At 37.8% G+C, this 9,950-nt stretch overlaps 1 pseudogene; it reads left to right on the top strand.

Annotated features, from left to right (window-relative positions):
- The first annotated feature begins 2,115 nt into the window (after window positions 1-2,115).
- Window positions 2,116-5,030, top strand: LOC138382921 (olfactory receptor 14L1-like; annotated as a pseudogene).
- Window positions 5,031-9,950: the final 4,920 nt, after the last annotated feature.

Here is a 9,950-nt window from a genome sequence, read left to right as displayed (position 1 = left end):
TGGAGGCTGGCCTGGTGCTGGGCCCTACTGAGATGGGTCTGCTGGAGTAGGCCTGGACCCTAGGTTGTCTGGAGCTTTGTGCCACAGAGGCCAGCCAGGCACTGGGTAGGCCTGTAGCCTGTGACCACAGGGGCCAGCCTCGTGCTAGGATTTGTTGATGATGACATGGCACTTGGACAGAAGTGGGTGCTACTTTCACACATGTTGGCCTGGCACTGAGTGGGCCTACAGCCTGTATCTGTGGGGGTCAGCCTGGATACTAGGTCTGCTGGTACTGGCATGGTGGGTGAGGCCATGGTTGACTGCCTGGAGACTGGGTCTTCAGGTGTCAGTGTGGCACTGGAGTGGGCTTGAAGTCTGGGGCCACAGGGTCTGGTCTGGCACTGGAGCAGTCCGAACCCTGGAGTCCATAGGGCTGTCCTGGTGGTAGGGTAAGCTTGGAGTCTCAGGCAGGTCTCATGCTTGTGTCTGTGAGGGCTGCCAAGGGTGGGCCTGGAGGCTGGGTGAATGGGCTCCAGCCTGGTGACTAGACCTGCTGGGTTAGTCTTTTTATGGGGAGGCCTAAAGCTATGACTGTTGGAGTTGGCCGCGTGCTGGGGGCTTTCTAAAGCCTAGGGGCAATGGGGCTGGGCTGACAGTAGGGCAGGCCTGGAGATTGAGTCTACATGGGCAGCCTCAAGCCTAGGGCCACACAGGCTGGCATGGTGCTGGGTTGTACTAGAATGGGCCTGATCTTGGGGTCTGAGGCAAAGTTTGGTGCTCACTTGACTTTTCTTCTCCTACACAGGGTTAATTTTCTCTATACATTGCTGCTTGGGGTTGAGAATGGGGTGATGCAGGTAATATGAAACTATCCTTCCTACCCTCTTCACTGCATCTTTAAAAAAATTTCCTTTATATACCCAGGTGCTACAATATCTCATCTAGTTTCCTGAGGTCTTGTGAAGATATTTTTGTGCATAAATAGTTGTTTAAATTGATGTCACTGTAAGATGAGAGTTGCAAAGTTCCCTTCTGCCATCTTGTTGGTATCATTTGTATGGAAGAATGTCTTAAACAACAAACGAAAAATCAGAAACTAAAACATTTTAAAAGTGAGGCATATAGAAAAACTACATTAAAATTAATAATTTCTATTTATCAGAGACATTATAAAAAGAAATATCAAACTACAAAGAGGAAAAAATACTTACAACTAGTATTCATAATATAAAAATTCTTATATACTAATAAAAATAAATCAAATTTTAAATGGAGAAATATTTGGACAGCATTCCACAAAGGAGGCAATTTAATGGCTACTCAGTCCATGTAGGAGTGAGAAATAGCATGAGATGAGACAGAGCTCGATAAGAGTCAGGCACACAGGCCATGCCAACAAGTTTTACCTTTACTATCAAAGCAATACACAAGAATGTCTTAAGACAGGAGTAACAGATTGGTTTTGCATTTAAAATTTACTGTTCATGTACTAAATTGACTTGGGATAGGAAGGGCTATGAAAAGGGTAACAATATGCTCACTAGGGAAGAATATTAGAATGCAAATATTAAAATAGAAATCTAGTTGCAGAATCTCAGTTTTCATTTAGGCATATTTTCCAAGTATAATTTTTGACTGCTTCCTTTCACCCTTAGCATGAGTGTTTTATCTAATTGAGTCTCTGGGTGTGTGGAAGATTACTGTTCAGTTAATTCCCATTCTTTTGTCCTACATCTCAAAGAAAGGAGCCTTTTCTTTATTGGTAGCCACTGGAATTAATCAAAGCTCTGCGCTGCTTCTTGTTCCCAAAGGATGTATTTAAAATACAAGGATCTTATCTCCAGAGACCTCAGAATTATGAAAAGCTTCTCTCACTAGATCTCAGTTATTAACCACCATTTCATTACAAAGACTGAATCATAGCAAAAGGGAAACCGGATGTGGTATTCATCAGGTTTATATTTCTGGATCAGGGACAAGATGAAGATATTTGCAATCTCAACTTAAGGGCTGTAGCCACATTGTGAGATTAGGGCATTTTTCAATTTGATCTGATGTATCTTCAGGTAAACTGAGGATTCTTCTGGGACAAAGAAACAGGAATTTAAAATTTTGAATAACTGAAGTTGCTCAATGAGCCAGTTCAGCAGAAATCAGCCCACATCATGCAGTAAGTTCAATACTGTAACTTTGGAAAACCATAGAAAGGTTATTTATTTTTCAATTAATAGGTTGCACTTATGGATTTGTTTACCATGTTCTTAGCTAATGTACATCAAGGACCATAACTTTTAGGCTAAATACCAATTTCTTTTATTTGGGTGATAGTAGTTTAGGATCTCAGGGTGAGCAGTGTGTATCTATGAAAGCTTGGGAAAGAAAAGGGAGAGGTTTCTTAATGAGTCTCAGTGTGTGGTGGGATTGCATGAGTCTATAGTTCCTTTCATGGGTGACAGTTTTGGGGTCTGTGTATGGGGTGTGTGTGTGTGTGTGTGTGTGTGTGTGTGTGTGAAATGAAAGGGATGTTCTGTGGACATTTTGAAATGTTTGCATTGACTAAATGTTTAAAAATTCATAATCAGTCAGGCAATCCCAGTGCTGTTCCTCAACTCTGCATAGTAGTCCTCACATTACAGTCCTTAATATCTGCTCTTTTGATTAGTGTCACCATATAATCCATTTAAAATTTTTTTGAATAGAAGAGATATTAGGCAGTCTTGGTATACTTCAGCACATAAGGCACAAATAATATGCTTCAATATAACCATGTATATTCAATATGTGAGAATATAATCGAAACAGACTCCTCAAAGGAGGTTAATTCCTATGCTTGGTCACAGCAAACATTTTTCTTTCCATTTCTTTGCATCTGTCCCTCCAACAACAGGCTGTCTAGGCAACCAATATGAGAAAGCTAGAACCAGTAGAAATACAAGATTTTCCAAGAGAGAGACACTCAGTTGATTCCTTCTTGGTTTTCTTTCCCTTTTTAATACTCGATCTTCCCTACACAAGGCAGGGAAATCAAAGATTGCCTACAGTGAGAATTGGCAGAGAGAGAGAGAGATTACATACAAACAAAAAATTTGGATATGATGAAAATAGTGTTGCCTGATTGCGGTGGTTGTTTTGTAGGCATATACGACTGTGAAAACTTCTTGAATTGCAAACTTTAAATTGATATCGTTTATTGTGTAAAAGTTATTCCTATATATTTTAATAAGGAAAAAATGCATTTCAGAGTTTGCCTTGACACCGTAGAAGTCTAGAAGCTAAACTTAGTTACCATTTTACTGGACTACACCAAAGAAAGCAAAATTTAGAGAAAAATAAAATGGGTGCCAGATGCTAGAGAAGATTATCATAGAAATTGTTCAATATATTTAGATGCCTTTAATGCATACTCAGCATTCTATTTTATATCAGACTCTACTTAGTATCTTACTTTACTATGTTTTCCATTTGATTAAGTTTTTAATTCAAGAACTCTTTCTTAAGAAACATTTTACCCTAAGAGCTTATCATTATAGCTATTAAGTGAGGTGTTTAACAAGTGTCTCCTGATATTTTTTGAAAGGTTGTGACTATAATATCACTGAATAGTTATGAAATAAGGAGTCTTTTTCAGATTACCTATAGTACTTTGCTTTCATTTTAATTGAAACTGAGGAAAACTATGACAAAACATTTGCAATGCTATACTTTAACACAGAAGGAAAAATATGTGCATCAGTACAATCATGTATATTCAATATGTGAAAATAATACTAATATTCATTTTTCTCCAAGTATGTGTACTATTGTTAATGCTATGTGTATTCTTTGTTGATTATTCATTGTTGTTATTCATTAGCTCTTTTTATTTTGCATTTTGTTTGTACCTCTTCCATACACCTCATATACCAGGATGAATTTATTGAGAATATGCTTTGTATAAAGTGCTGTGATGTGTTATTGAGATTTAGCTTTAGAAATATACCATCCATATGTGCATATAAGTAATGTTTTATTTAATTGTAACAAATTCAGTTGCTTCAGAAATATCATTGGGGCTAGCCATATTTGATATATCTATAGTCCACTCTTCTTTCTCCTTAGGAAGAAATGGAATGACCACAGACGATAACAGAACTGAAGTTGCTGAATTTCTCCTTATGGGATTTTCAGACTCCTGGGAGATGCAGATTGTACATGCTGCTGTATTTCTACTGGTTTACCTGGCAGCTCTCACAGGGAATCTCCTAATCATCATGCTTACCGCTCTGGATGTTCACCTCCAAACTCCAATGTATTTCTTTTTGAGAAACTTGTCTTTCTTAGATTTTTGCTACATCTCTGTCACAGTTCCCAAGTCTATTGTCAGTTCCTTGACTCATGACACCTCCATTTCTTTCTTTGGGTGTGCTCTGCAAGCCTTCTCTTTCATAGATTTGGCGACTACTGAGGTAGCCATCCTTACAGTGATGTCCTATGACCGCTATGTGGCCATCTGCCAGCCCTTACGTTATGAGGTCATCATAAATCTGAGGGCTTGTACGAAGATGATGGGCATGTCATAGCTCAGTGGAGTGATCTGTGGACTCATGCATGTGACAGCAATATTTTCATTACCATTCTGCGGGCCCAATAGAGTACACCAATTTTTCTGTGATATTCCACAGCTCGTGAGCCTGGTAGACTCCAAAGTAATTATCATTGAGATTGGAGTCATGGTTTTTGTTACAAGTCTTGTAATAATCTGTTTTGTGTCAATTACTCTCTCTTACATGTACATTTTTTCTGTCATCATGAGGATTCCATCTAAGGAGGGTAGATCAAAAACATTTTCCACCTGCATTCCACACCTTGTGGTTGTAGCACTCTTTATGATATCTGGTAGTGTTGCCTATGTTAAGCCAATTTCAAATTCCCCCTCAGTTTTGGATGTTTTCCTGTCGGTGTTCTACACGGTGGTTCCCCCGACCCTGAACCCCATCATCTACAGTCTGAGGAATAAGGACATGAAGGCAGCCCTGAGAAGGCAGTGTGGAACTAGTTGGAGAACTTGATTAGAGACCAGAACTCCTGAACTCTTGTTCTAACTGGACAATGTTTAAGCTTCCTGAATTTATATTTTCAATTGATTGCTGAACTCTTTTTTGATCTTTTAAATGGAATTCAGCAGTAGTCTAGCAATGGTCTTCATATTTGGGTGAATCCAGCACTGGAATGCACCTAAAGATACTCTGGGGTGTTCAAAATATTAGAATTTGTGCTTTTATTCATTTTCATGTGTTATCATCCTCAAAATTTTATAGATTATATTGTAGTCAGTAGTATAATATATTAATTAGTATAAAAGTGAATTATTAATATAAAATGAATTAATACTATATATATGTTAATCACAGCAGGCCAAGATTATTTGTTTTAACAACCAAATGGAAAGTAATCAAAAGGTAATGTTTTCTCAAAATGTTTTCAGCATTAGAAGTTATTGTCAGATAGACCAGAGACTAGTGTTTTGGAGGACAGTTGAAAACTTAAAGTAAATAAAATGTATGTAATGAATTGATAAATGGCAAAGTTCACATATGTTTATGGTTGTGTGTATAGGAAAGATCATAGGGAAAAATGTACTTTTGATTTTGTTTTAATTAAATATAATGTTGTGTTGAGTTAACATTTCCTTCACTGTGCCATCCATTTTCCCTTCCCAGAGGGAAGTACGATCTGAATGTTGTCATGTATCATTCCCAAAGTGCTTTTATCACGTTCCATATATGTATTTATATATATATAATGCACAGTATTATTTTATGAATTAATATTTTCACACTATTATAAATAGTATCATACCCTAGTTATCCTTTTAAAAATATTATTTTCTATTAACATATAATAATCATATATGTTTGTATGGTAAAATGTGATGTTTTGACATATATTTGCAATGGAATGATTAAATCAGGCGAAGTAACACACCAACCACCTCAAATATCCATCATTTTTTGTTGGTGACATTTTAAATCTAAAACATTTAAATCCTCTCTTTTAGTATTTTTTTAAAATTAATTTTAAAAATTTAACTCAAAATTGTATATTATGAAATATATATCAACTATAGTAGCCATGCTGTGCAATAAATCACAGAACCTACTCTTCCTATTGAACTGAAAGTTTGTAGCCTTTCCCCATCTACCACCACCCCCAGCCTCTGGTAACCACCATTCTACTCCCTGGTGTATGAGTTGTACATTTTTTAGATTCCACATATAAGTGAAACTATGTGGTATTTTTCTCTCTGGGCCTGCCTTATTTCACTTAAGGTAATGTCCTCTAGGTTCATTCATATATTGTTGCAAATGTCAGAATTTCCTGTTTTTCTAAGGCTAAATAGTATTCCATTGAAAGTATCTACCACTATTTCATTTTGTTTTATCATTTTATTTTATTTTTAATTTATTTTTTATTTATTTTTGAGACAGTCTCTGTTGTTCAGGCTGGAGTGCAGTGGTGTGATCACAGCTCACGGCAGCCTCAAATACTCAGGCTCGAGGGATCCTCCTGCCTCAGCCTCCCAAGTAGCTGGGAAAACAGATGTGTGCCAGAACACACTGCTAAGTCCTTTTATGGATAGGATCTTTCTACATTGCACAGATGGTCTCAAACTCCTGGCCTTAAGTGATCCTCCCACTTCAGTCTTTCAAAGTGCTGGGATTACAGGCATGAGCCACTGCATCTTGGCACATTTTTTAAATCCATTTGTCCATTGATGGGCACATAGATTGATTCTGTATCTTGGCTATTGAGAACAAAACTGCACTGAACATGGGAATGCAGACATCTCTTTAGCATACTGATTTCAATTCATTAGGACATATACAGGCATACTTCATTTTCTTGCATTTTGCTATATTGTGTGTTACAGATATTGCATTTTTTACAAATTGAAGGTTTGTGGCAACATGGCATAGAGCAAGTCCACTGGCACCATTTTTCTAGTATCATGCCCTCATTCATATCTCTCTATCTCATTTTGTCAATTCTCACAAAAACTTTTTCATTATTGTTATATGTGTTATCATGATCTGTGATCAATGATCTTTGATGTTACTATTTTCATTGTTTTGGTATGCTACGAACAGTGTTTACATAAGATGACAAACATAATCCATAAATGTGTGTGTTTGGACTGCACCATTGACCAGCTGTTTTCCCATCTCCTTTCCTGTCCTTAGATCTCCCTATTGTCTTAGACACAACAATATTAAAATTAGGCCAATTGATAACCCTACAATGGCTTCTAAATGTTCATGTGAAAGGAAGTTTAAGTTAAAAGCTAGAAGTGATTGAGCTTAGTGATGCAGGCGTACTCAAATCATGAAAAAGTGAAAACTCTAATGTAAAACATTGGTAATTATGACTTTATTTAAAAATGGCTTTATTTATTTTTATTTTTTTTTAATTTTATTTTATCTTGTTATGGGGGATACAGAATTGCAGGTTACATATGTTGCTCCTGTACTGCCTTTCCCCCCAAGTCAGAGCTCCAGGAGTGTCTGTTCCCCAGGTTGTGCGCATTGCACCCATCATGAGGTATATATCCCTCCCTTCACCACCCCCCCTTCCCGAGTCAGCACCTTCAAGTGTTACCACTCCCCAATCGGTGCGCAATGCACTCATTGTGTAGGCATACCCCCATCCCCTCCCCCACCCCCCACCTCAGTCTGATATCCAATTGGTGTCGTTCCCAGATTTGTATTTAGGTGATGATCAGGGAAACCAATTTTCTGGTGAGTACATGTGATGCTTGTTTTTCCATTCTTGGGATACTTCACTTAATAGAATGGGTTCCAACTCTCTCCAGGAGAACCATAGAGATGTCGTATCTTCATCATTCCTTATAGCTGAGTAATATTCCATGGTATACATATACCACAGCTTACTAATCCAATCATGTATTGGTGGGCATTTGGGTTGCTTCCACATCTTTGCTATTGTGAATTGTGCTGCTATAAACATTCGGGTACATGTGTCTTTGTTAAAGAATGACCTTTTTTCCTTTGGGTATATGCCCAGTAATGGGATTGCTGGGTCAAATGGCAGGTCTACTTGAAACTGTTTAAGATACCTCCATAATGCTTTCCACAGGGGTTGCACTAGTTTGCAGTCCCACCAGCAGTGTATGAGTGTTCCTGTCTCTCCACACCCACGCCAACATGTGTTGTTTTGGGTTTTTTTGATAAAGGCCATTCTCATTGGAGTTAAGTGATATCTCATTGTGGTTTTGATTTGCATTTCTCTGATGATTAGGGATGTTGAGCATTTTTTAATATGTTTGTTAGCCATTCCTATATCTTCTTTCGAGAAGTTTCTATTCATGTCATTTGCCCACTTTTTGATAGGGTTGCTTGATTTTTTCTTGCTGATTTTCCTGAGTTCTAAATAGATTCTTGTTATCAGTCCTTTATCTGATGTGTAGTATGCAAAAATTTGTTCCCATTCTGTAGGTGGTCTGTTTATTCTCTGGACTGTTTTTTTGGCTGTGCAGAAGCTTTTTAATTTAATCATGTCCCATTCATTTATTTTTGTTGCTGCTGTGATTGCCTTGGGAGTCTTCCTCATAAATTCTTTGCCTAGGCCAATGTCTGTAAGAGTCTTTCCTACATTTTCTTCTAGAATTCTGATTGTATCACGCCTAAGGTTTAAGTCTGTTATCCACAGTGATTTGATTTTTGTGAGAGGTGAAAGCTGTGGGTCCTGTTTCAGTCTTCTACAAGTGGCTAACCAATTCTCCCAGCACCATTTGTTGAATAGGGATTCTTGTCCCCAGAGTATATTCTTTCCCGCTTTGTCGAAAATTAGGTGACTATATGAGGATGGTTCTATATTTGGATTTTCTGTTGTGTTCCACTGGTCTGTGTCCCTGCACTTGTGCCAATACCAGGCTGTTTTAAGAACCACGGCCTTGTAGTATAGTTTGAGGTCTGGCAAATTAATACCCCCAAAATGGCTTTATTTTTATTCAAAGACATTGTAATGTGAAGAAATCCCTAATCACACTCTTATAGAAACTGCCAAAGAATTGACACTGAATAGGAAAATAACTCCTTTAAATCAGTTAGAAACAGATAAAAAGCATCTCAAAAATGTACATTATACTTACAGAAGTATCTCAGAGAAAATATATTTTGGCAGAGAAAATATAATTTTCTGGTGATATGGGCAAGCTGTCAAAAAAGTATGACAGCTTCAAGTGTTGGAGAACTTAACAACAGCTTGGACAACTCTGTGGTTGTAAATGAACACATTGATACAGATTTTGTTACTTATACAATAATGTTAAACATGAATTATATTCCTCATGGTTCTTAGTTGAAGAATATAAAATTCCAAATAGCTGATCAAAGCCTACACAGTTGATTGAAATATAGACTACTGACTTTACATATGCAGACAGTCCATACATGAGGGCTTGGACTGTACACTGCCAGGAATTGAGTATATAAAAACAAACAATCTCAAATCACCACAGACTGTTCTCCTGAAGCCCAACAGCTGCTGTTATACTTGTGGCTGTAAGTGTGTACATGAGGAAATCTCTGATTATCCAGAAGAAGTGGCTGCTCTCACCAGAATCCATGGAGAGGTTGTTGCCCAACTCTCAACTCAGATATCCCACAACTATCTGGTGAAAAACCCAACATGTAGCACAAAGATTGTCCATCACACACTTAAACAGTGGCAATCACAGGTGAACAGGACAAATCAGAACAGCTGTACTATAGGCTTCTAGTGCCCATATCCCTCCCCTGCCATATCAACATTCCAGAGCAGGAAGAAAAGCACCATCTGGGGACCTCCCCTTATTCTAGTTAAGTAGGAGAGTTCCCTGCAAAGAACAGGTGTCCTGCAAACCTGTTAGCCCTGAGTTGAGAAAAGAGGTTTCAGATGAGAAGAAATCATCAAAAGAACCCTAGCAACAT

This window comes from Eulemur rufifrons, chromosome 4, assembly GCF_041146395.1.
Source record: "Eulemur rufifrons isolate Redbay chromosome 4, OSU_ERuf_1, whole genome shotgun sequence".
NCBI classification, from domain to species: Eukaryota; Metazoa; Chordata; class Mammalia; order Primates; family Lemuridae; genus Eulemur; species Eulemur rufifrons.
Note: the sequence above shows the minus strand (reverse complement) of the source record. Positions and strands in the feature narration are given on the sequence as shown.